At 45.2% G+C, this 27,847-nt stretch overlaps 1 protein-coding gene across 45 annotated transcripts in view; it reads right to left on the bottom strand.

The window, feature by feature from the left end:
• Nucleotides 1–27,847, bottom strand: part of EPB41 (erythrocyte membrane protein band 4.1) — a 140,962-nt gene that overhangs the window by 94,430 nt on the left and 18,685 nt on the right. For 12 of the 45 annotated variants that reach the window (XM_083626809.1, XM_083626810.1, XM_083626812.1 and 9 more), the window contains exon 1: nt 501–777. The exons of 23 other annotated variants lie outside the window; for them this stretch is intronic. The gene's annotated coding sequence lies outside the window, so the exon portion shown is untranslated. Of the gene's footprint in view, nt 1–500; nt 1,075–27,847 lie in introns of those variants that run through there. 10 more of the 45 variants (XM_083626811.1, XM_083626813.1, XM_083626827.1 and 7 more) reach the window with 4 other exon arrangements.

Raw genomic sequence — 27,847 nt, 5'->3', positions numbered from 1 at the left:
CGCATACGGTTTTCAAGAGGCGCCGCTAGCGCTAAACGTGGTTTTTCTTCAGCGCCAGGCAGGGATCCAGCCGAGAGAGAGAGAGACCACCCCCTTCCCTTCCCTTCCCTGCGCCACATCCCGATGCCCCCCGCTTGGCGCAACGCAGGAGGCTCCCGCTGCGCCTCAGAGCCGCGCGCCGCTACTACCCTTTTCCCCACCATGAGGCTCGCCTGAGGCAAAGGAAGGCACCTTAAAATGCGACCCAATTCCCGGGGGCCATAGAGCTCTCTCCCCCCTGAGCCTTCCCCCCCCCGCGCTGCTGCCGCTGCTGCCGCCGCCGCCACTCGCCACCCCGCGCATTCCCCTCAGCGCTCGCCAACCGTCTCCCTCCACACAAACAAGATACACGCGTCCCTCTCTGAGGTAAAAGCGAAAAAAACAACGGCCGGGAGGCGCGCGCGCGGGCGCGCTGTGGAATATCCCCCCCCCCGCCTCCCACTTCGCTGTTCTCCCCTTACCCCGCCGCTTATGGTCGCCTCACTTGCCTGCCTTCTTCCCCAGCGGCTGATGCTGGGCGCTGATAGTGCTTGCCGAAGGCGCCCAACGAAGGAGGAGAAAAGGAGGCGGGGGGGGGGGGGAAGAGGGGCCCCAGGTCTCTCTCTCTCTCTCTCTCTCCTACAACCACCTCCCGCTCCCCCGCCCAATAACATAGTAGTAAGTTTCTATTGGCCGGGAGGGGAAGGCGGAGCCGCTTTGCTGCCCAGCCATTGGGGGGAGGGAGGGGAGAAGAGAGAGAGAGAGGTTATTAAAACGAGGGGGGAGAGAAATGGGGGCAGCGAGCTCGCCTGTCTGCCTGCCCGCGCGGCACGCGAAGGGGAGGAGGGTTTATTTGAGGGGGGGAGTAGTGGAAACGGAAGGTATAAAAGCGCGCGCACCAGATGGAGCGAGGTGGGGGGCGGGAGAGAGATTGCGCGCGCACAAAACTGAGGGGTGCTTCTGTTGAGGCGGCTCGCCACCAAAAAGTGGGGGGGGGGGGAGAACCCGAACGAGACCAACGGCCATCTGGGTCAGTGTGAAGGGATGGTGCGCGCGCGCGCCTCCTCCTCTCGGTCCACCTCCCCACATAAAGAGGAAGGCTGGATGCGCGCCCTAAGAAATATTTCTTTCTTAAAAGGATTTTTTTCTTTGGCCATACGCACAACAACCCATCCTCTTGCCAAGGGGTGCGCAGGTTTCATAAACAAAACGGCATCACACCGAAAATGTAATGCGTTTAAGGAACCATAATACACAAAGGGTACACACAGTACCACCCCCATTTGGATCAAAGCTGGCTGGAGATAGCGGATAGAGCATATGATAAGGAGGGGTATATGGTCACCTGTACGCCTTTTCCCAAACCAGCAGGAGCAAGCACTGGTCAATGGGAGCATGTCCGCACAACCTTAGAGCATCGCTGCTGGAACAGGCCAAGGAGCCCATCTGGTCCAGCATTCAGTTGCCAAGAGCCGGCAACCGGATGCCTCCAAGGGAGCAGCACACCTTCCCCATTGTTTGTGCCTGGCACCTGGCGGGAATAGCAGCTGTAGAAGGAGAAGACGACAGAGGGCGAAGGAAGAGCTGTGTGTGGAATGGGGGCTTTTCCCCATCCTCTGGACCACCCGCCACCGGGGGGGGGGGGCTCAACAAACCTGCTGCACTTGGAACTGGGTGCAGAGAGTGTTGCTGAATTTGGACACAGCTGTGGTCAGGAAGTACCATCCGCCTTGGGCCTGCCCATATAAAGCAAGTCTAGCATGAGAGACTAGAGTAATGTCCGTTGTTTCCAGGAACGCTTCTCTGTATGAGACTTTTGTGGGTGAGCTGAGAGTTTGCTCGGACCCTGGGTGAGGCTGAGGGGGAAAGTGTGTCCGAAGGAAAATGAATTTATATTGATTTATATATATTAGTATTTTTTGTATTGGTGTAACGCTTGTAACTGTATTTTTAGTTTGTTTTTTAAGGTTTCTGTTTCAGTTTTTTTGTACACAATTCGGAGATATTTTTAATCTATTAAGCGGTATAGAAATTAAATAATCAATTGGTTTGCCTGCAGGCCCCAACTGATAAAAACTAGCATTATTCCCACCTACACAAAAACACACTTCAAACAAACAAAAACTCCCATGCTACTTATTTTGGTTCGCTATAATAACTTCATACGGAAAGCAAAAGCACCAGTAGTATCCCTTATTCTTTTTAAATCATGTGCATAATCGGTAACATGTTTTGCAACATGCATCCTGCTTCTTAGTCCTTATTTTGCTGGAACACAGGTGGCTGGTACCCATAGGTCTGGTAGAGCAGCCTACCAAAGATAGAGCCAATGACAGCGACAGGCTAGAGGAGGGCTAGTTTGCCACTTCCCTGACCATCACTGGAGCTGTTTTTACACCCCTCCTGAATCCTGCACCAACTTCTCACCCTTACCTTCAAAACCCTACATGGCTTTGCTCTTATGATCTGACCAATTGTTCCCTGTTCTCCTTGCTCATCCACCTCCAGCACTCCCAGCCTCCAAAAGGTTTCCTTCCCCCTGAAACAACCCTGACTTTTCTTCTATTATTATCATCAACAACAACAATATATTAATTGCCTTCTACACAATCATCTCAAGACAATGTACAATGAAATCAGATAAAAGCTGATACATTTAAAACAAGCTAAAACAATACAAAACAAACACTCATGGCAAAGACCCATTTATCCAGTTGGGAAAGCCAGTCGGAACAAAAGTGTCTTAAATTGTTTCTGGAAAGTGCAGATAGAGGGGCCTGTCATTTCTCGATAGGAACAGGGGCAAGCCATAGAGTTACTGCAGAGCTGGTGTTTGAGATCTTTGGAACTTGCAGGATAATCTTCCCCACAGACCCCAGGGATCCACTGGACATAAAAATAGCAAGGCAGTCCCTCATGTAACTTGGTCCTGAATTATCCAGGGCATTAATATGTTAGTTACCAACACACTGAACTTGGCCTGGTAGCAGATTGGCAATCAGTGCAAATCCTGATGTTATATGTGGGTGATAATTTGCCTCCACAAGCAACCTAGCCACCACATTCTGCACCCTCCAGAGACGAACCCCAAAGGTAGCCCCACAAACAGCACACTGCAGTTATCCAATCATGCCATTACCAATGGTCAAGATTCCCCAAGCCAGGAACTTGATGTCCTTATACATGGAACTGTTCCCCATTGTGTGATCACCCCTCTTACTTCGCCCATATTCCTCTGCCAAATTCACCTTTTTCCAGGAAGCCTTTTGATCAATGCATTAACCTCTTGGGACTAAGCTAAACTACTTATAATCACAATAATCACGCATCTGCCCCGTTTACCCTTACCTCCATTTTCCTCCCTTTATCTTTTCCCTGTGTCTATTTTTAGACGTGTTTACTTATTTTTAGTATTTTTACCCTGCTCCTTGGCTGAAGAAGGCTCCCAGAGCGGCTTAGAAAAATCATTAAAATAAGATAGTCTCTGCCCTCAGGCACACAATCTAAAAGGCACTACACAAAAGAAAGAGGCTGGGACATGGATGGGGGAAGCAAACCCAGGAACCAGATTGTAAACCCTTTGGGTAGAAACCTGTCAAACACGTACATTGTAAAAGCACCAGATGCATAGACTGCATTATATAAATTATAACGCTAATTTGTGAGAACTAAAGGCAGGGTCAAACTTTCTTTTTCCAGTTCAACTCCTACCCCCAAACACGTTGGAAGAGGGCCACAGCTGCCAGAGATTGAGATAAAGGATGCTTCATCCCTAAAGTGTTTGTGACTGGCAGGGATTATGACTACTTACGCATCAATGAAGAATACACAGATTTGCATAAACTTTGCATGTGCTAATTTGTATGCATAGGAGCAAATTTGGAAGTACACCTCACCATTGTAGGAAAGACTGTGACCAGGTGACCAGGGTGTCTACAGGCAAGCCGTGATTTGTGCAAGGGTTGTGTTCCAGATAATTCCACATGACTGCGAAGCACACACAAGACAGCTCCGCCCCATTACCCCATTCTGCCACCTTTTCCTGCCACTTCCGGGTCACCACAATCTGTGCATGGACAGTCATGCACCAATTGGACATGTGTAAATCGGCCATTGCCTGTACTTCATCTGTTGTTCACATGCTGCCATTGATGGGCAACTTCAAGACCGATGCTCTCCCTTCTTATGATACTTTAAACCAACTTGGGCAGACAGCCTTTCAGATAGAGCACTGTCCTCTGTGAAGTCAGGTCTTTGCCACCTTAGTGGCAATGGGGGAATAGGCACTGCTTCCGAGTAGTGGTGCTACCTTCTACTGCCTCCCTTTGCTCATCTCAGAGACTTCCCAGAGGCAGGCCACTATGGAAACGGAAGCGGTCTAAATGGAGATGGACCTTTGCTCTAATCCAACAGGACTCCTCTGACGTTACCACTGCATTTATTTATTTTTTGTAAGAGGAGGAGATACCTCCTGGACGTTTATTTGTAAGCTCCTTGAGGCAAGGACCTGTCTTTTTCTACAAAGCCATGCACAGTGATACCACCACAACAATAACAGCAAGTAACAAAACCAGGAAGAATTGTCTCCTAACCATATCTTTTTAAAAATTTAAAAATTGTCCAGTAGCACCTCTAAGGTGCTACTGGACAAGTATTTTTTTATTTATTTCGACTGCATCAGACCAACATGGCTACCTACCTGAATCATATCTTTTAAGTTCGTCTTGTGCGTATTTTTAAAACCTAACCCCTGAAGGAACACCAAATTGCTCGACTCAGATCTGAAGAAGGAACTCCTAAGAAGAAGGAGCCTTTGAATCAGGAACAGTTCCTACCAAATCTTTGTTTTGAATGAAAGCATATATCCAGGGCAGAATCCTGGCAAGTAAAGGCCAGGGCAAGTGCTTAACGATTTGGCATTGTCCCTTATGTACACCTTATTTCCGACTTACTTCAAACTACTACACAACCACAATGTGAAGCAATTCTGCCATATCTGTTCGGTGGAGAAAAGTGAGATACAACACCTCAAAACCCTTATTTCCAAAGAGTTGTGACGGCACATTAAAGAAGTGCATTCCCTTAAAACATAAGGGAAGATCTAACACCAGAGAAAGTCCATTCCAGAACTTGCCTGCCAAGTCATACTGCACTGTGGCCTTGTGCCTAACGTTTTAGGACAGCGTAGAAAAGCAGCATCCAGTCCTTCCTCTCCTCTTCACTGACACTTACACCAGCGCCTGAACACCTCTTGCTTAAGCAGCATGCCCACAAGCACAGGTATTTAAAATGCACTCATGTAAGTTAGGGATGCGGGTGGCGCTGTCGGGACGCGGGTGGCGCTGTGGGTAAAACCTCAGTGCCTAGGACTTGCCGATCGTATGGTCGGCGGTTCGAATCCCCGCGGCGGGGTGAGCTCCCGTCTTTCGGTCCCTGCTCCTGCCCACCTAGCAGTTCAAAAGCACCCCTAAGTCCAAGTAGATAAATAGGTACCGCTTTATAGCGGGAAGGTAAACGGCGTTTCCGTGTGCTGCGCTGGCTCGCCAGAGCAGCTTCGTCACGCTGGCCACGTGACCCGGAAGTGTCTGCGGCCTCTTAAGTGAGATGAGCGCACAACCCTAGAGTCGGACACGACTGGCCCGTACAGGCAGGGGTACCTTTACCTTTACCATGTAAGTTAACTGTGGGACATGGGTGGCGCTGCAGGTTAAAACCAAAGAGCCTAGGACTTGCCGATCAGAAGGTCAGCGGTTCGAATCCCCGCAACGAGGTGAGCTCCCATTGCTCGGTCCCTGCTCCTGCCCACCTAGCAGTTTGAAAGCATGTCAAAGTGCAAGTAGATAAATAGGTACCGCTCCAGTGGGAAGGAAAACGGCGTTTCCATGCGCTGCTCTGGTTTGCCAGAAGCAGCTTAGTCATGCTGGCCACTTGACCCAGAAGCTGTACGCTGGCTCCCTCGGCCAATAAAGTGAGATGAGTGCTGCAACCCCAGAGTTGGCCACGACTGGACCTCATGGTCAGGGGTCCCTTTACCTTTAAGCTAACCGTAACTCTTAATTTAGCGGGGATATTTTCCCCATGTGTAAGAAAAGACCAAGCAACAAATGTGCTTTCAGGTAGAAGAGAAATTCATATTATCCATCAGATAATAGCTAGTGGGTTAATGTTCTCCTTAAAAACGTGTTTGTGTGTTCTTCAGTGACTCTTCCCCAAAAAATCACCAGTGTGCTGATGTTGCCACTATACAGTATAGTATACTGTAATGGTTAGAGTGACTGACTAGTGAGTCTAGTTATGGTTCAGAAAACCTGGGTTCAAATCCATGAAGTTCAGTTCCTAGAAGTTCTTGGGCTAGCAAACACTCTCTCAAGCCCAGACTACCTCTCTTATCAACTTACTGGGAGGTAGGGTGGGATAAATATGCAATTGAATAAATACATTTGTCTGACCCAATATCTCTACCGGCCACATTTGCATGTAACACTAAACCAGACTATGACTTAGCACAAAAATGCTGTCTTCCCAGGGAAGACATCACAGCCACTTTGCTCTTCTCTGGTCCTTATAGCTCAGCAGGTTTGTTCTTGGCTATAAGCCTACTTGGTTAAGTAAGAAATAGGTTAGCCCTGATCCAGGATTCAGATGACACACTAAGTAAGCCAAACCTTATGTCTATCTCATTTCTAAATGAAGACTTCCTAATAATTCATAGCTCGGGCTTTTAATCCAAGTGTGTGTAGAAATAAAAGCTCTGTAAGAGGCTGCTTCATTTAGCAGTACTTTTAAGCAGTCTGCAATATACACCTGCTATCAACAGAAATTGAGAAGCAGCCCTAAAGATAGATACTGGATTTAGCTGTGAATGGAATTGTTTGTTTATTTTATTACATTTTATATATCACCATCTTTGAGTTCAAGGGTTGAGTGAGTGGACTGCAATCAAAGCATTTCAGACAAGGCCACTGCCAATAGCTAATGAAGCTTTTGGTTCTTCTTATTAAAATTATTGTTCCAAGCACAAAGATGTTCTCAAAACACTGTATAAGTGCCCTGATATTTTATGATATGGCAGTATATAAATATATATATATATATATAAATGAAGCAAGCAGAACTGCAACTAATCCACCTTAGCCTGTATGCAACTAATCCACTTCAGACTAAAAATCATAGTTTGCTGAAGAACTATGAGATTTACAACATTTTGTGTTAACTGCTATGTTTGTTTCCAGGGCACCAACTTGTGTTTTCCTTTATGATATTGAAGATAAATGTTTCTAAAAATTAAATAAAAGAACAATGTCTGTAATCTTACTGTAAAGTTTAGGAAATACCGGTATTGTTTGACCAAAGTGAAACATCCATCCTTGGTCTTGAATGACAAATAGTAGGGGACAGAATTGTACTCTTCCAGTAGGTTATCCTTGTAATAGATAATATATTCAAATTTAATTTATCTTGGTAGTGAGAAGATACTGCCAGTCTGAGCAGGATTAGGTATGTAAGGATTTTGGAGAGAAGTGGAAAATCTTTCTTTATAGTATTCATTTATTTAAAAGTATTTCTGGGCCACCTTTCAGGGAAAAGCCTCATGAAGGTAGATTCCTAAGTATAATTAGCTTAATACACAAAGCAAGATAATATATTCAAGTACATAGTATATTCAGATAATTTCCTTCAGCTATATGACCTTGCCATAGCACTGAGATCAACCTATGAGGTTTTGTTCTAAGTCCCCACTACCACCAGAAGCATGGGAAGTGACCATGAGGGACAGGGCCTTTTCGGTTATGGCACCAAGATTGTGGAATGCCCTTCTAAGACAAGAGTAGCCAACATGGGGCCTCCAGATGATGTAGGACTACGGTTCCCATCATCCCTCTCCATTGACCATGCTGGCTGGGGCTGATATAAATTGGAGCCCAAAAACATATGTAGAGTACCACATTAGCTACCCCTACTCTAAGGTAAGTCCATCTGAGCCTATCTTTGCTCTGCTTTTTTTCTGACAGGCGTCTAAAGTGCATCTCTTCCAAAAGGCAATTTTAGTATTTGGCTACTGCTGTTTTTAAGTGACTGATAGGTTGCTGAATTTATAATAATTTTTAAGTTACAGATAGGTAGCCGTGTTGGTCTGCCATAGTCAAAACACAAAAAAATTTTTCCTTCCAGTAGCACCTTAAAGACCAACTAAGTTAGTTCTTGGTATGGGCTTTCGTGTGCATGCACACTTCTTCAGAATTGAATAATTTTTAAGTTTGCTATTCCCTTCTAAAGTTTGCTATTTCCCCAGCAGAAATATTGAAATAGAGTTTTAGTAGGAGTCACAGAGTATGGCTACAACTTTTGCCTATGCTCTATTTTGGATTCCTAACAATTTAGCAAAGCCTCGCCACCAATAAATACAAATAACTGTATTGCCTTCTAATTATTGTGGGTTCCAAGAAGGAAAGGAAATCAAAATAGCCTCCTCCATTCAAACCCTTTTCACCTTCATTTGTGTGTCAAAGCCAGCTGGCTGCAAATCTGCATTCAGGGAATTTCAAAACATTTTCTCTCCTCTCTTGGGGCTCATGGTACAGACAGCACTGCAGGAGATGCAAGCTGGTCACAATAGACTGCTCCTGTGGCTAAAAGACACACAGATGCAACCCCCCACGTGCTAAAGGCCTTTTATGGAGAGAGAGAAAATGTTTCTGGTCATGCATATTAATAACGACGGCCTACTATAAAGATTTCCTAAAATAAAGACATTTGGCTATATTAAACAGATTCAGTGCTTGACAGTTTCTTGAATGGATGCCATTTGAGGAGGCGTAGCCACTTGAATCCCAGTTTCTTTCAACTTGTCATCTAGCACAAAAACAAACATTGGTCATTAAGAGAGGGGTTGAAATGACATGATTAGAGCCGTGATTCCCTCCTAGGCTAACAGTTAAGAGGATAGAGAGGTGAAAGGATTATAGTGAAAGAAAGAGCAGTCAAGCAAAGAGATCGATTAAGTTTATTAGTTCAGAAAGAAACAATGCACGAGAAAAGGGGCATGATACTACCGAGGGGGTTTTAAAGACAGGAAACATAGACAAGATCTAGGGCAGTGCTGCGGTGGGATAAATATTTCAGAGAATACAGATGTATACCTCCGAAGTTCAGAATTATTGTTTTAATCAGAATTTTGTTCTTATATTTATAAAGCGGCTTCTCTTTCATACCAGAGTTAACAGTTCGGGGGTAAAAATAGTGACAGCTGTTCAGTGCTTAGGCCACATTTTGCTTCACCAACATGTATAAGCTCAAAGAGACCTGAATATGCCTCAGAGATATTAAGCACACATATACACACACATCTACCCTTCCCTCTAACAGACGTTTTGGTAACAATGAAAAAGCCCAAAGCAGAATGCACTTTGGAGCAACCACATATCTATACAACCATTACATAAAAGGCACTGTCCAGCATCTGCAGCTAAAGTATTAAACATTTTCTTAATAGCTGGCAGATGCCGTAAGTCTCATTGCACGCTGCCCAAATATCTGAGCGGTGCAAGATTTCCGGTGTTCCAGGCCCTTTCCCAGGGTTCTGGTTTCCTCAGAATGAGGGACAGAAGAGACTGTTGTGTGTTTATGATGCATGGTTTATTTACACATATGTGCAACCTGACCTTATGATGGAGGGGCTCACGGCATTAACATCTCAAGAGGGTCTTGCTTCTCCCACGGCCACACCCTTGGATCCCACACCCTTGGATCCCAGCAGAAACCAGGCATGGCTCTGCCTCAGCTGCCCAGCCTGCTTGTAGCTTTTAGCTCCCACACACAGCTTTTGCCTTTCTAACTACTAGAGTCAAGGGAGGGAGGCCCACCCATTTGCTCTCTGGCACAGAGCCACTTCCTTTGTTACCTTACCAACCCAAACTTAGCAGGCCCGATATCAAGAAGCTGGTCTGACAATTGGATCCTTGTTGGATCCAGGAATTAGATCAGGGATGCAGCCTGCCCACCCGCCTCCCAACTCACTATGATGTTACATTCGTCAAAATCCCATTTGGTTTGTGTTTATTAACCTCTCATTCATTCAGGTGCTCACTTTTCATCTACAGTTTTCTTAATTTTGGTATCTCTTTTTATAATGCTCTGGCACCTGCTGCGACAGCAGTAGAGACCATAAAAAGAGCCCTGCGGGGTCAGGTCAAAGGGTCATCTAATTTAGCATCCTCCACATGCTTTGGGAAACACATAAGGAGGACCTGAGTGCAACAACACTCTCTACACCAGGGGTAGGCAACCTAAGGCCCGGGGGCCGGATGCGGCCCAATCGCCTTCTAAATCCGGCCGCCGGACAGTCCAGGAATCAGCGTGTTTTTCATGAGTAGAATGTGTCTTTTTATTTAAAATGCATATCTGGGTTATTTGTGGGGCATAGGAATTCATTCATTTTCCCCCAAAAAATATAGTCTGGCCCACCACATGGTCTGAGGGACGGTGGACCGGCCCAAGGCTGAAAAAGGTTGCTGACCCCTGCTCTACACACATGTTCTCCAGCAATTGGTATTCAGAGCCATGCCATTCAGATAATGGAGTTAGGACATGATCACAGTGGCTGGTGGCCTTGGATAAACCATGGATTTGTCTAATCCAGGCATAGGCAAACTCGGCCCTCCAGTTGTTTTGGGACTACAACTCCCATCATCCCTAGCTAACAGGACCAGTGGTCAGGGATGATGGGAACTGTAGACCCAAAACATCTGGAGGGCCGAGTTTGCCTATGCCTAATCTAATCCTCTTTTAAAGACCTCCAAGTTGGTGGCCATCATCACACCTTGCAGCAGCTCCTCTTCTTAACCACCTTTTCATTTTTGCCCACTTTGGGGAAAACTATCACCACCTATGGGGGCCATTTTGTTTTCCCACAATTCCCCATAATAGCACAATACCCAGGGCACTATGGGAAACGGTGCCCCATCATAAGCCCTTCCCCAGTATATGCCACAAAATGATCTGATGTTCAGAGAATTCTGGGGAAGGACATAATGGCAGCTGCCATGAGCTGCCACCCAAGATGGTACAGGAGATAAACCCTCCGCCTCTGGTGCCCGAATGGAGCACATAGTTTCCCTGTGTTTTATTTTAGGAACAAATGGAAATGGAACCCAAGGGACCCCATGCTGTTGAATTTTCTTTGTTCCAAAAAGAATGTGTGGTCCTAATCCAAAATCCACCACTTCTTCACATGAGGAAAATCCCATTCCATGGTACCACCACCTAACTATGTCTTGGGGTACGCAAAACAATTGCTTTGTGTAGCTATTAGTATACTTTAACGACACAGTATAACCACATTACAAAGAAAGGACTAATGGGGTGGGGGTCTGCATTTTTAAGGGGGCTTCCATTATGGGTTCTAAGGAACTGGTTGAACTGAAACAGTTCTTCATGAGACATATTCGGCACTATTTCCTTTCCTACAGAAAATGCATTTCAGCACTAAGTTGTGGACAAATATCTGCTGGGCTTTCACAGCAGATTTCCAAGAGAAAAAAAGAGCAAAGTCAACACTGACCAAGATTATGGATAACATGACTGAATCCAAAGCCACCGGGGGGGGGGGGGCGAGACGACATTAAAAATCAACACATCGGAAAAACCACTTTTGTTGGTTTCTTGCCTGCATCTTTCTGCTGCTTTTTCTATTTTAGCAAAGTTTCCCAGCAAAGTTCTCACTGGGCTATTTTGAGGGCGCTCCCCACCCAAGGAGTTTTGCTTCTTCTGCATAGCTTGGGGAGTTCCCCCAAGTCCACTCATGCCTCCCTCTTGTCAGTGGGTGGTCCCTTTATGGCCCTATAAGCAATGACCTGCCCCACCCAAGGACTGGAATCAGCATACAGTATATGATAACAAGCAATACTGCATCCTCATGAAAGCTCAAAGAACCATACTTAGTCCTTCACTTTATCACAACAACTCAAGTGATGTGGGTCAGGGTGAGAGACAAGGGCTAGTCTCATGGTGCAATCCTATACATGCCTGCTCAGAGCTTAATCCCACTGTGTTCAATGGGGGTTCTAAGTTTGTGAGGTACAGGACTGCAACCCCAGTGAATTTTACAGTGGAGCAGGGATTCAAATTTGGGTCTAGCACTCTGACCACTGCACCACACTGGCTCTGAATACATTATTTTGTATTTGGGGGGGGGGAATAGAAACAGAAATTTGAAAAATTAATTTTGAATTTAAAGCACGTTGTAATCACGTAAGAAGAGAGCTCTTTACATTTTTACTTTTATTCACAGCTCCCCCCTCAACTCTCCTTCCAGCCTTAAGGGTAAGGGTGGATAATAATTTTAGAATGGCGAAAAGGCTCTTTGATGACACACCAAACAGAAAGACGCACAACTTGCTAAATCCCTGAAAATTAAATTGTAGCTAGCTTATACCAGTGCTTGCTTCCATGCAAGAATAATAATAATATACATAAAGAAACAAATCCACCTCAGTCATAATGTTTGCCTCATTTATTTGTTTGTGTTTACTTTGTGGAAAATGAAAGTGTTTTCAGATTTGCTTTTAAGGTCTTTTGTTTCCACAGTATCAACAAAATAAGCTCTGTAACCTAGAATGTTTCTTTGGGAGCTGGGATTTTTTCGTGTGGAGTGGCGGGGGGGGGGAGTACTGCAGAGCTCATGACAAAATAATGAGAATTGAATCTGGCTGCCTCTTGTGGTCTGGAACATGAAAAGCAAAAGGATTTTATTCTGAGGCTATAAATAACCGCTGCCATTTACATTCAAAGACCAACCACGGAAAATTGCAGACCCCAGAGGAGTGCCTTAAAGACTGACATCGGTAGCTGATGGTAGAAGAGATACAAGAAAATGCTTTGCAGTTCCTATCAGGCCAAAATATTCCTCTGTGCCCCACTTATTTCCTCTGGCGAGCACATAATTAAGATGGTTAGCAGCAGGCACTGTGGATCAGGGTTTGCATAACTATAACATCTTTATATCAAGATGTACAGAATGAACCTATGGAGCCTTTCCCAGTATGTTAAGCCAATTCAAAGCTGTCACAGCTCTCCCTGATGTCTAACCCACAGCAGAGTCCCCCTATTATCTTTCTTGCGTTTTTTCTTCTTGTTGTTGTTTAACTGACTGCTTCCCCTCCCCTCCCCTTCTCTTCAAATCTATCAGGTTCATCAAACTGGTGAAAAGCAAAAAGGAAAGGCATGTTTTCCCCGGAGGCAATGCTGTTTCACACTTTGAGAAAGATGATTTCAGCTGTCTCTTTACAGGAAGTAAACAGCTCCCAAGGAAAAGCCTGGGCAAATGTCAACACTCTTGTTCATAAATGGTTTCGCTGCTCCTTAGAAAACCAGGCACTTACAGGTCAACAAAACCAAATAGTGGGAAGGGATCTCAAGGGTCCGGCATCTCATGCATGAACCTGCACCTGGTATGACTAGACAAGGATGCCTGGGATCTTGCACACTGTGCAAAGGAAACATGAAGTCTGCAAGTAGCAATGCTGTCTGAGGCAGTGGCCATAGACCACCTGGCTTGCAGATTTTAAATCAGTGGCAAGGAACTCTGTGTTCCTCCAAATGTCCCAACTAGCAATTGATGTCTTTTTAAAATTATTTATTATGGGGTGTGGGGGGGTGTAAAAGTCACCTTATGTGGGCATAGTTCTTTTTATTTTTTAAGCGGCATGTTGATAACTTAAGGAAAACTAAGTTATCTCACATTAAAATCAATGGGATTTGCAAGAGCTTAGTTTTGGCCCAAGCTCCCTAACAGAGGGTGTAAGACAATGATCACTTACACTTTCATATTGACCTGACAAATCCTTCACTGGCTGTTTGCACAAGGCTGCAACTTTCAGAAACAGTGCAATACCAAATGTTTCTTCTTGAGTTCAAGCAGATTATGCCCTCTGAACCATACCAGAGCTGCAGGGACATAGCTAGCTGCTCTGGCACTTGGAGCGGCACTGCAGGCCAGGCCCCATGGTAAGTGTCACCCCCCATGTTGTGTCATTTTGTCACCCCCCCTCAAGGATGACACCCGGGGTGGACTGCACCCCCCGCACCTCCCTTCCTACACCCCTGCAGAGCTGTTGCAACTATTCATACACACACTACCCTCCAAATTGTAAGCTGAAAGGAACTTTTCCAACAGAGCCTAGCCCATCAGAGACTGACAACAATGATTTGAACTGCAAATGAAGGTGAAAAGGCAACATAAGTTAGCTAACAAATCCTCAATCAGCAAAGCTCAGTTCCAGTGAAACAAGCATATCACATGTTTTCCCACTCCCATCATTAACAGGCTAGCATTTAGTCTACTTCTAATTATCTTGCGTACTGGCCAGCGCTAAAGACTTAGATCATTCATCAATAAATAATGGCTGTCCACTGCTCTGGCTAAAACTCCGATTCCCAAACAAGCATAGAAAAGTTTGTAGCAAGCCTTTTAAGTGCTGGAATTTGCCCCTTTTCCACAACGTGCAGTTTAGAATGTACCGTATTTTTCGCACCATAGGGCGCACCGGACCATAGGGCGCACCCAGTTTTTAGGGGGGGAAATCAAGAAAAAAATATTTTCCCCCCAGCCCCAAAGAGCAGCGTACAGGCTGCACACAACCTCTCCTTGCGGAGGGGTTGCACGCAGCTATGGAAGAAGGCAAGGCAGCGAGCGGGATGGATCCCGCTCGCTGTTTTGTCTTCCCCTTTAGCCCCGTGCAGCCTCTCCTTGCCGGGAGACGCTGCACAGGGCTAAAGAATCCATAGCCCCGTGCAGCCTCTCCTTGCGGAGGGGTTGCGCGCAGCTATGGAAGAAGGCAAGGCAGCGAACGGGATTGATCCCGCTCGCTGTTTTGTCTTCCCCTTTAGCCCCGTGCAGCCTCTCCTTGCTGGGAGACGCTGCGCAGGGCTAAAGAATCCATAGCCCCGTGCAGCCTCTCCTTGCGGAGGGGTTGCGCGCAGCTATGGAAGAAGGCAAGGCAGCGAGCGGGATGGATCCCGCTCGCTGTTTTGTCTTCCCCTTTAGCCCCGTGCAGCCTCTCCTTGCGGGGAGACGCTGTGCAGGGCTAAAGAAGCCATAGCCCCGTGCAGCCTCTCCCTGCCGGAGGGGTTGCGCGCGGCTATGGCACAAGCCTGCATTCGCTCCATAGGACGCACACACATTTCCCCTCAATTTTTGGAGGTGAAAAACTGCGTCCAATAGAGCGAAAAATACGGTATATATACAGAGAAAGTTGACCCAATACCCAGGGAAACTTGGGTCGGGGTGGAGAGCGGCATCTGCCAGTGGGCTAGATTATCAGCTTCCCCATGGTCCCACTATGGGCCACCTTAGCAGATGGGTAGAGCCTTCCACCTGTCAATCACACGATGCCACCATGGCAGCAGGTGATCCAACTTCAAAGGGACAGGGGCTTTCATCAAAAGGAAAGGGAAGATGTCCTCCAAATGAGGCTGCCAGTCAGGCCAGAGAACCCTCAAGTTCAGCCAATACCAGCAGGGTTTGCAGTTGGAACTGATCATCTAACTGGCACCAAATACGAACTCCTTTTGGGGAGAAATCAACAGCACCTGAGAGTGCACAAATAGAGTCAATCCCAGCAAATTTGGTACCGGAATTTAAAAGGAGCCAAATGCTGGCCCCGATTCCTAATGAATGAGCAGGAGTATGCTTCAAGAGTCCCAATTGTTCCTTCGCTTATTCATCCCACACCGGGAATACATATCGATCCAGTTTTTGCTTTCAGTCTGCAAACAATACGCAATTGATTACGTTGTTCTCCCCCACTCCCATTTGCACTGTGTTCCCCTTGCTTTGAAATGAATCATGTGGAACAATGTAATGACAACCTAATTTAAGCAACAGCATAAGTTATGTGATTTTGCCAATGAGGACAGCGAGACCAATAACGTAGTTCTGGGCAGAATACGAACTGCAGTGGAATGGAAACAGTACTGTGTGTAAGAAACACAGGGCAAAACATCCCTACTAGTGACTAGTAATCACTGACAGGCTTATCCTTCATTGATTTCTCTACTCTCTTTTTAAAAGCCATTAAACGAACAAGAACATCTGAGAAGTTACTCCCTCTCTTCCTCCAAGTTCTTACAGGAGAATCTCCTATATAAAAATAAATAAATACAGCAACTGATTTACCCTTTTTTTCTTGAGGGTTCTTTGTTTTTTTGTTGTTGTTTTTGTAAACACCCGGGATGCAAATAAGAGACTGAAAATTAATCTGGCTTTTTTTAATGAAGGCTAAATATACTTCTTCCATTCAAAAAGGCAAACGGGGGAAAATCCCAAAGAAAAAGCCATCCATTGTAGCAGAACAACTCACTACCATCTAAAACCCTCTCTCGTGCATTTGACTTCCACCCCTCTCCATTTTCCCAAAAAAAAGACGAGTACATTTTTTTAAAAAAAAAAGTCCTTCAATTGCATTAGAAGGGAAGTGCTGTAGGATTAAACAAGTAGAACTGAATTAGAAAATAAAAGAGGGAACCCATCCACATCTGGAAGGACCGTTTCCGCTTATTAGCAATGTAACGAAGCGCATACTCACCAAAAGAGGAGCCAATCAGAGGGAGCCCGTAGGTGAGCCAGCAGAATCCATCAGAGAGCAACACATGGAAAAGAGCGAGAGAGGCAACATATTGATTAGCCAGGCAACGTAGCTTTCAAAAACAGCTGTACGTACAAGTGACCTTAATCCACAAAGGCGAGAGAGTTCATACCTACAGATTTACTTTATTTTCCTCTAAAGTCTAGCAGCAGTTGTTCCTTAAGATCTCCTGCAGAGCAAAAAGCAACCAAACTAGCCAGAAATTCATTCTGGACTCTTTTTAGAGGTATATTTATAATTAAAAAGAGCTAGGATGGGTGGGGAGGAAGGTTTAAAAACCAGCCATGTGTTATTTAAAACACAGACGCTCCAAGCATCCTGCATATGGCCAGCATGAGTGTTCCTTGCTTTTTGTTTGTTTTTTAATCTCAGCGATGTGGGTTTATGGGAAGCTTTGGGTGGTAATCTCACATACGGATCCGATTTTCACAACCCAAAAATCAAGGAGAGCGAGGAAATGACAGAGAATCCAGCAGAGTTTGGGAGAGGGGAAAATACGATGCTGGAATTTGGAGGCTACGGGGGAGCTGATCGGCTGCATGCTCCGCTGCTTGCTGGGTCTGGCTAAGCCTGGATCAGTTACGTAAGGGAAGCCTTGTTGGGATGGGGGAACTGGTGGTCTGAATCCGTCCAGCTCAAACTCTTAATGGGTTCTGACTGAGCCCTCTAGCGGATTTTATTTTTTTTACAAAAAAACCATACTTTTTAATTAAATTAACACTGCAAGCCAGCTGATCATCCCAAATCCTACACACAAAAGGTGGCGACAAGTAAACACACCAGGTTGTTTCTGTTTAACTATAGTTCCGCAGTTTAACTATGTGGTGCACAAAGGAAGAACTTCTTTTTATCTGTTCTGAATGTCACTGGGTGCACACAAGCATTATGAAAGGAGGAGGAGAACTTTCCTCTACCTACTTTCTCCATATCATGAATAATTTTGGCAGTCTTCTGTCATGTTACCTCTTACTCGTCTTTTCTCCAGACTAAGGCACCGCACTGGCTACCCGTCACCTTAGAGTTACAAAACATTGTCTGTCTTCCAGTTCATTATGGAAGTTTCATCGGATGCTTTTGCCTGAAGATGGGGGCGAGCAGGGCATGAGCTTGCAAAAGCGATTTCCTAACGCCAGTTCACAAAGTGAGAAAGAGGATGAAATCTTGACTTTGCTTCTATCTTTGCCCAGTGAGGAAAGACAAGCACAGCTACACCAATGTCCTGGGTGTCACCCCATTGTTTTCTGTGAGCAGCTGCCTGTTTCTACCCCCTTGCAGGAGACTGCCAGGGGGGAGGGGGGAGTGAGCATCATCATCAAAGTAACCACAAAGTCCTGTATCCAGACAATGGCAATGTATCTAATCTAGCTCTATGACTACCAGAATCAAGGTTATGGTCTCTTTGGCCTTCCTTTGTCTGCCATCGCAGGAGATGGATGGGGAGTCTAAGTGAGCTGGGAGACGTGATTAGGCTCATTTGTCTTGCACCTGCTACCTCCATAGTTGGAAAGGGTGGGGTCTGGTCAGTAGCCTGAGCTGCCATGTGGAACGAAGCCAGCAAACAGTCATGTGCAAAATGCAAATCACAGCCAAGGGACTAGCCAGGAGCAGAGTGCCAAGGACTAAGCCAAGTAAAAGTGATACAGTGGTACCTTGGTTCTCAAATGGCTTAGTTGTCGAACAAATCGGCTCCCAAACACCGCAAACCCAGAAGTAAGTATTCTGATTTGCGAAAGTTTTTCGGTAGCTATACATCTGACGCGGCTTCTGCTTGAGTGCAGGAAGTTCCTGTAGCCAATCGGAAGCCGCGTCTTGGTTTTCAAATGGTTTTGGGAGTCAAACGGACTCCAGGAACGGATTGAGTTCGAGAACCAAGGTACCACTGTCTTTCTAGAAACATATGCAACAAATAATACAAGCTGAAACCACTAAGAAATTACAAGAGCCACTGAAGATGATGATGATGATTTTTTTGTGGGCCAGCCACTCTGGGGAAACTTCCAACATAATATGCAGAAACACAGCAACAACCACAACAACACAACAGAACACCACACATTAGAAGCTTCCTGATACAGGGCTGCCTTCAGGTGTCATTGGAAAGTCGTGTAATTGTTTTATGTCTTTGACATCCGCCAGGAGAGCGTTCCACAGGGCGGGCGCCACTACCAAGAAGGCCCTCTGCCTGGTTCCCTGTAACTTCACTTCTTGCAATGAGGGCAAGGAGCTGTACCTTAGTGTCCAGGCTGAACCATGGGAGTGGAGACACTCCTTCGGGTATACAGGGCCAAGACTGTTTAGGGCAGGGATCAGCAACCTTTTTCAGCTGTGGGCTGGTCCACCGTCCCTCAGACCATGTGGTGGGCCGGACTATATTTTATTGTTGTTTTTTTAAAAGATATTTATTGAGATTTTACAAAAACATAAGTTTACAAAATAGAAAAAAGACACATAGAAAGAAAAAGATACAAAAAAGAAGACATAGAAAAATACAAAAAGGAGAAAAAAGAGGAATAAAAATACAAAATACAAAAAACAAATAGATAAAAAAGAATTAAAAAACAAATCCGTTTTTAGTAACTTTAAACTCATTAGCTTGTTTCCTTGGCCTCCTCACACCTCCCCTTTTTGTATTCCCATTTAAATAATCAAATCAGCAAATCCTTACCCTCTTTCGTTTATCTTAACTCTGTATCTTAACATATTATAACTCTATATTTTCATCCATTTATCAATTCATTTTTGCATATTCTTATTAACTTTGTTGCTAATGCCACTTATTTTCAGTCCAACATCATTTTAACATTCATTAATTTTACAGTGTTTCTGAAGGTAGTCTTTAAATTTCTTCCAGTCTTCTTCCACCAACTCTTCTCCCAGGTCTCGGATTCTGCCAGTCATTTCCGCCAATTCCATATAATCCATCACCTTCATCTGCCACTCTTCCAGGGTGGGTAACTCTTGTGTCTTCCAATACTTTGCAATAAGTATTCTTGCTGCTGTTGTTGCATACATAAAGAAAGTTCTATCCTTCTTTGGCACCAATTGGCCGACTATGCCCAGGAGAAAGGCCTCTGGTTTCTTCAGGAAGGTATATTTAAATACCTTTTTCATTTCATTATAGATCATCTCCCAGAGAGCCTTAATCTTTGGGCACGTCCACCAAAGGTGAAAGAATGTACCTTCATTTTCTTTACATTTCCAACATTTATTATCGGGCAAATGATATATTTTTGCAAGCTTGACTGGTGTCATGTACCACCTGTAAATCATTTTCATAATATTCTCTCTTAAGGCATTACATGCCGTAAATTTCATACCGGTGGTCCACAACTATTCCCAGTCAGCAAACATAATGTTGTGACCAATATCTTGTGCCCATTTGATCATAGCAGATTTAACCGTTTCATCCTGCGTATTCCATTTTAACAGCAAGTTATACATTCTTGAAAGTATCTTAGTTTTGGGATCTAACAGTTCTGTTTCCAATTTTGATTTTTCCACCTGGAAGCCAATTTTTTTATCCAAATTATAGGCCTCTCTTATTTGATAATGATGAAGCCAGTCTCGCACTTTATCTTTTAATTTCTCAAAACTCTGCAATTCCAATTTGTCTCCTTCTTGTTCCAATATTTCCCAATATTTCGGCCATTTGGCCTCCATATTGAGCTTTTTCTGAGCCTTCGCTTCCATTGGTGACAACCACCTTGGGGTTTTTTTTCCAGTAAATCTTTGTATCTTATCCAGACATTGAACAATGCTTTCCTGACAATATGGTTTTTAAATGCTTTATGTGCTTTAACCTTGTCGTACCACAAGTATGCATGCCATCCAAAAACGTTGTTAAAACCTTCTAGGTCCAAAATGTCTGTGTTCTCAAGAAGCAGCCAGTCTTTCAACCAGCAGAATGCTGCTGATTCATAGTAAAGTTTAAGGTCTGGCAGGGCAAATCCACCTCTTTCCTTTGCATCAGTTAATATTTTAAATTTTATTCTAGGCTTCTTGCCCTGCCAGACAAATCTGGAAATGTCTCTCTGCCACTTCTTGAAACAGTCCATCTTGTCCAAAATTTGCAATGATCGAAACAAAAATAACATTTTTGGCAATACATTCATCTTTAAAGCTGCAATTCGACCCAACAGGGAAAGCTTCAAATTTGACCATATTCCCAAATCTTTTTTCACTTCTATCCAACATTTCTCATAGTTATCTTTAAATAAATTTAAATTCTTAGCAGTCATATTAACCCCCAAATATTTTACTTTCTTAACTAATGTTAAACCTGTCTCCTTCTGAAACCTCTCTTTCTCAATTGGTGTAAGGGCCGGACTATATTTTGGAGGGGGAAATGAACGAATTCCTATGCCCCACAAATAACCCAGAGATGCATTTTAAATAAAAGCACACATTCTACTCATGTAAAAACACACTGATTCCTGGACCATCCGCGGGTCAGATTGAGAAGGCGATTGAGCTGGATCCGGGATCCGGGCCTTATGTTGCCTACCCCTGGGTTAGGGCTTTAAAGGCCAGATGAGCGCTGCAACCCCAGAGTCGTTCGTGACTGGACTTAATGGACAGGGGTCCCTTTACCTTTACCTTTTAAGATTTTGAATTGTGCTCAGAAATGTACCGGGAGCCAATGTAGACCCTTTAGGAGTGGTTTATATTTGGTCCCTGCGGCTACTCCCAGTCACCAGTCTGGCAGCCACACCAGCAGCCCAATTCTGCCAACAATACTACAAGGCAAGATGTCCAGGACTGAATCTTCTCCTGTACTTCTTCAGGTCTGCAGAGCACCCCAAGGGCTGGAGGAAGAGACCCAAGGGTTCACATTGGGCCCCAGGGCCTGAGGTTCTCCACTCCTCCTTTAAAAGGAGCAAGGTCTAATATACCCCACAATAAGAAGAGCCCTGCTGGTTTACATCACTCTCATAGAATTTGAGCTTTCTCCTGCTTTTCTGCCCGGCAACTGGCATTAGATGGCAAACCTTCCCTGGATACAGAGGCTCTGCTTAGCGCCCTTCGATAGAAAGAACTCAGCCCAGCTTTGGGTAGTGAATACACAGAAGACAAAGGACATTAGCACACAGCAGTGGGGAAGTACCATGGAAAACATCCTCCCTCTCTTGGTTTAAGTCTCATCTCTCTCTCTCTCTCTCTCTCTCTCTCTCTTTCCTGATGCTTTGCTGAGCACCAGGCTCCCTGCCTGGATGAGAGCCGGCTCAGCAGCTCTTTCAAAAAGCAAACAAAACTGTCCTCCTCTGACCTGGGGATGTTATCTGGGCAGCCAGTGAATAAACAGCCCTCTCGAAGTCCACCTTCTGGAATAAATCCCAAGAGCTTTTTGGCCTCCCCAGCCTAGGCAGGGACACAGATGGTCCTGGAGATTATAACATATAGGGGAATTAAACAAGGCCACACAAATGAGCTTCCTCATTCAACCCGCCCCCCTCCGCAGGGTTGGCAGGTGCTCCTGGGGGCTGGTGGTCAGGATGTGTTCATTACAAATTGTTTACCTCTGGTGTCCTGCTATGCAACGGACAGACGAAACATGGCACACAAAAGGGGGTTGAGAGATGAGAAAGATAAAAATGGGGGTGGGAGGGGGAAGACAGGTCGGGCTGGAAACCGGAAGGGCCAGCTGCCTACTGAGAACCCTTGCCGTCATGTATTCCTCTCCTTTTAGGCTTGGTTTTGTGTGTTTTTTAATAGTCTCCCAAGAACGATTAGGGTCCGGGTGGCAGAATTGCACACAGGGAAGAGGCTCTGCAGCTGGGATTGAGCATGCTGGGGAAGGAAATAAATAAATAACAAGACGTGATATTTATCTTGCTGAAAAGACCCTTCTGCAAAAGGCCATCATCCATGCTTTGGCGATCACAAACGCTCGTCCGATAAGATAAAATGGGATAAGGAATTATGTTGGCTTTGTGCTTGAGGTTCCATCACGTTCGTGTGACTTCTGCTGTATAATGAGACATGGGGGTATTAAATTACTTAAAATCTCGACGGGCAGAGACCAATCCCTCTCTTCCCCACCACACACTGAACACACACACAGGCAAATGTGCAGAAAGTTGCAATGCCAACCCCACTTGCTAAAGTACTCGGACAAGGGGAGCCAAACTGGAGCCCTCCAGATGTTTTGCACTACAACTCCCATCATCCCTAGTCTTTGGCCATGCTGGCTGGGACTGATTCACAGAATCTCATAGCACTCGCTACAGAGAGTGTGTGGCAATTCTATAATTCTTCTCTGGCTCGGATTTGCATCTCAGACAAAGAAAAATTAAGCTCCTTTCCTCTTCCCATGCAACCATATCGGAGTCTAATGTGCTTGGACTCAGCCATATTACTTCCCTTCTTGTTGGAAGGGAGGAGAGAAAGAGCTCCATTCCAAGTCAAGCCAGGATCCAAGCTTACTGATCACTAAAGTGCCTATCACATAAAAAGTTCATACAGGAAAGGGTTAAAGCTCAGCGGTAGATTATATCTACACTGATGGCACTGCGCAAAATAGTATTATTACAGTTGTACCTCGGGTTAAGTATTTAATTCATTCCGGAGGTCTGTTCTTAACCTGAAACTGTTCTTAACCTGAAGCACCTCTTTAGCTAATGGGGCCTCCCGCTGCTGCTGCACCCCCGGAGCACGATTTCTGTTCTCATCCTGAAGCAAAGTTCTTAACCTGAGGTACTATTTCTGGGTTAGCGGAGTCTGTAACCTGAAGTGTATGTAACCCGAGGTACCACAGTTCTCCATAATCATGGGGCTCCAAGTGCCTCCAAATCCATAGATCTGCAGAAAATGGCAACCAAAATCATTGGGGGTCTGGAGCACCTTCCTTACAGAGGGAAAGACAACTAAGAGGAGAGGGATGTGATACAAGGTTTACAAAGTGATGCATGGTATTGCAGAGAAAGTGGTGTTCTTCTCCCTCTCATAATGACAGCTGAGTCTCAAAATTGCTCAGCTTCAAAGGGGCTGCAGCCTCAGATGCTCCCCAAACACACACTTGGCCCACAATAGTCAAGTTTTTAAAAAAGCCATTTGCTCCACAGGCTATGAACCTCAACTCCTCCCTGACCACCCGCTCTTTTTAAAAAGTAGCTATTAACCATCACACTACAGAAGTGAATGAGAATGCAGACAAGAGAAGAAAACACAGCTATCCATGTACATGCGTATTGGCAAAGCCATGTGCACTAATGGGCAGAAGAGTATTTAAACTTGTTTGCGCATGACACCTCCCTCTCTCTCTTCTCTCCCTCACACACACACACCATCTTCCATTTTCTGTTCCCCATCAGAGAAAAGCACCAAACAGCGCTGCTGACCCCATCTGCCTGCTTGAAGAAATGAGCGACTCGGAAGGCGGCAGATTGGACAGGGACAATCTGTCCCATCCGCAAGAGGTTTACCTTCACGTCACAGACACGTGCGCTCACCATAACATCAACAAGACTGCGGGAAAGTCACGTTACAGCACAACGTGGAGCGGGAGGGGGGAAGGGAGTAAGTGGGTCATGTATCGCCCTCACTTACGTCGATCCCTAATGCTGTAATTAATGGAGCTTCTGCGGGAGATGTTTACTATTTAGAATGCTAACTCTCATCAGAGCCAGCAGATCTCTAGGTGTATGCAGATAATTTTAGATGTGTGTGTATATATGTTTGTATCTCAATACAGACATAAATATTTCCAGGTAGTCACTTAGCTTCTATTTTTGCTACTTATGTTTGCTCCACTTATTATCAATTATTGTTATTATTATTCATTGAGCTTATTAGTTGCCTTTTTTAAAAACCAATGTGACTCAAAGTAACTTACAACAACAAATAAATAATATGCATCAATACCAGCGTAAAACAAACCATAGTAAACTCTAAAGCACATCCATATTTTTAAAAAGCAGGATTAAAACACCACATCCATGGAATGAGGCGCTTATCGAGAGGTTTGCAAGCTGTCCTTAAGCACAAAGACATTTTTTGCAAAAATGGGCCTTCTTTCCCTCATACCTTCCCTCTCCTTTTTGTGTCCTCATCTCCTGACGGTGGGCTGGTAGAAACCACAAGGCATTGCAATCAATGCAGCAGTGGGAATGTTGAAATCCACCCAGGAATTCTTTCAGCATAAAATCGTTCTGACCAGCGCCAAATCCCTGTCCTACTCTCGGCGCTGTTCTCGCGGGGGGGGCAAAGTCCTTCTGATCAAGGCACAGCCCATAGTCAGTGTGAGGTCAGTAGAGGCCTCCAGCACACCAGGTCCAGGTCTTCTCAGAGTCAGGCTGCTTGAGAATTCAGCCAAAATTGAGTGGCAAACTCCATCTAAGGCAAAATACCAGCCCAAGACCCGAAAATCATGGGCACGTGCGCAGACACCGAAAATCGTGGGCAGGTGGGTGCGATCCGGCCCAAGGAGGGATCTCCCCAGGACTGATCCGGCCCAGACAAGATAAACCTTGCTGACCCCTAGCTTAGTGCTTCAGAAAATGTGTTATTTGGTAAGTTTACCTTTAAATGTGAACGGAACCGAGGTTTCCCCCCACCAAGCAGGGAGCATCTGAACCAAAGTCAGCCACCCCTGTGCACAGGATTGCCCCATGGCTTCCCCTAATTTCCAAGGGTTTCATAAATTTGCTCCTTGGAAGAACTATGCTGTCAGTTACATGGACTTAGGCTGAGTTATAGCACTACACTGAAACTCCTTCCCATTATAAAGCTGCATGGTTAAAATGTGTTCTTGCAGGCGTAGCCCTCAAGCATTTTTCTTGCAGTCCCATTCACATGGCACAACGGTTTCTTCAAACTATCTTTACGAAACAAACAAACCAGGGTTGGATGGGGGAGAGGGAAGGGGATTTGGGAAAGGGTTATATTCAGACAGGTATCGGGAACAACACTGAAACATCTAACCCTATCCCTGGACATTCTTGCAGAAGCAGGCTAGTCCTGAACATGATATCTACACTTAACCTTTGCAGGCTGCCAGGTCATTTCGATGGGGCAGTGGGGGACGTTATGGTGAAGATACTGGCTGACCTTCTGAAAGCATTCCTTGGCATGCAGAACTAATGCGTTTTCCCTGTTTCAAAGAAGACTTGATGACTTGATAAGGGGAGATAATGGATATACATACATTGATCAGGAATGGGGTGGAGGTGGGGAGCAACATTAGAGGAGGAAAAATGATGAGCAGGGTGAAGGAAGAGGGCAGCAGCGCTGCATGTAGACGCCAGGACTCTCCCTCAAACGTTGCCATGTGCACTTAGATATGTGCTTTATCCCCTAGAGAGGTGCTAGCAAGCACCGTTAGGAGGAGCAAATTAACAAAACCCTTGGAAATTAGTGGGAACCGTGCTTTGGGTTTAGTATTGGGCTTTGGGGAGAATTGGGATTATTGTGCCTATAACAGCTGTGTGACAGGCAGAAATTCAACCAGTTAAGTCTTTTTCTAGTATGGAAACACAATTACCAGGGAATGCTTCACCTGTTCACATTCTGCCTGTCAGACTTTTTATTATTTTATTACATGTGTGGCCGCTGGTTTATTTTTGGACGCTCCACTCCAACTGCAAAAAGGGACAAATATTTGCATATGACACAAAGAATATGCAAATATGTGTCCTGTTTTGTCTGTGGGTTAGAGGGAAAACCCTGTTGGCCAATCCCCAATACAGTTACAATACGGTTACATACGCTTCAGGTTACATACACTTCAGGTTACAGACTCTGCTAACCCAGAAATAGTACCTCGGGTTAAGAACTTTGCTTCAGGATGAGAACAGAAATCGTGCTCTGGCAGCACAGCGGCAGCGGGAGGCCCCATTAGCTAAAGTGGTGCTTCAGGTTAAGAACAGTTTCAGGTTAAGAACGGACCTTCAGAATGAATTAAGTACTTAACCTGAGGTACCACTGTACCAGGGATGGGCTGCTTTAAGACCGGCAGGATCTACTTCTTTTTTTCTTAGATCCATCAGGTTCACCAGATACAGCCAGGTATAAGATCAGGCATAGGCAAACTCCAGCACTCCAGATGTTTGGGACTACAACTCCCACCATCCCTAGCTAACAGGACCAGTGGTCAGGGATAATGGGAATTATAGTCCCAAACATCTGGAGGGCTGGAGTTTGCCTATGCCTGTATAAGATAGTGGCTCAGGCAGGCAAGCATATGCTAAAAATGAAGGGAGAGGGTGTCTCTGAGCACATGCTCTATCTGGACACTTATTATCAGAACCAGAACTGATCTTACAAGCCCTTCCACACAAAAATCCACTCCTGGTTTTCCCCCAAGTATTCTTTTCATCAGTCTAACTTGAGAGGGGGTGTACAGTGGTACCTCGGGTTAAGTACTTAATTCGTTCTGGAGGTCTGTTCTTAACCTGAAACTGTCCTTTACCTGAAGCACCACTTTAGCTAATGGGGCGTCCCGCTGCTGCCGCACCGCCAGAGCACGATTTCTGTTCTCATCCTGAAGCAAAGTTCTTAACCTGAGGTACTATTTCTGGGTTAGCGGAGTCTGTAACCTGAAGCATATGTAACCTGAAGTGTATGTAACCCGAGGTACGACTGTAATTTTAGTTGTTGCTGTTAGACCATTGGGAGTCAGAAATCCTTGCTGCTCTACTACAAAGCCTCCAGCACTCTACTAGGAGAGCTCAATCCACCTTCTGCCAGCCCTTCATTGACACGCCCTGTCCTCTAACACCAGCCTTAGAGCACCGCTTGCAGCACAGACCCAGCACAGTTGGCGGAAGCAGGCAACTCGGAGAATTGGTAAAGACACATAAACTAGATCTATTGCTCAAATCCGGGCTGAGGTCAGCCGTGGCCAAAAGTAATTACTATCTGCGGGCCTAGCCAAAATGAATTGCAAATCACTTCTAAGAAGAGGATTTGCTTACATCTCTCGCACAGTGATCCTTTGCAATGTAGCAAGAAGGGAAGCCTGTGCTCAGGATGGATGAGGAAGGTTATTAATGGACCTCAGTTTGGAAAAAAAAGGTATTATGGCAAGGCAGGGTGGGGCATTTGGAAAGCATTGAGATACACCCCTTGATTAGAGTCGCCGATTAGGGTTTGCTTACAGGTTGGGTTTCAAGGAAGCAAATGAGTCATTAAAGTGGTAATAGCTTCTTCACAACATTCCTCAGGGGTTTTGGAGAGATGTTGCAAGAAAT

This window comes from Podarcis filfolensis, assembly GCF_964270895.1.
Source record: "Podarcis filfolensis genome assembly, chromosome: 8".
Taxonomy (NCBI): Eukaryota; Metazoa; Chordata; class Lepidosauria; order Squamata; family Lacertidae; genus Podarcis; species Podarcis filfolensis.
The sequence above is the reverse complement of the archived record's forward strand: the minus strand, read 5'-3'. Positions and strand labels throughout refer to the sequence as shown.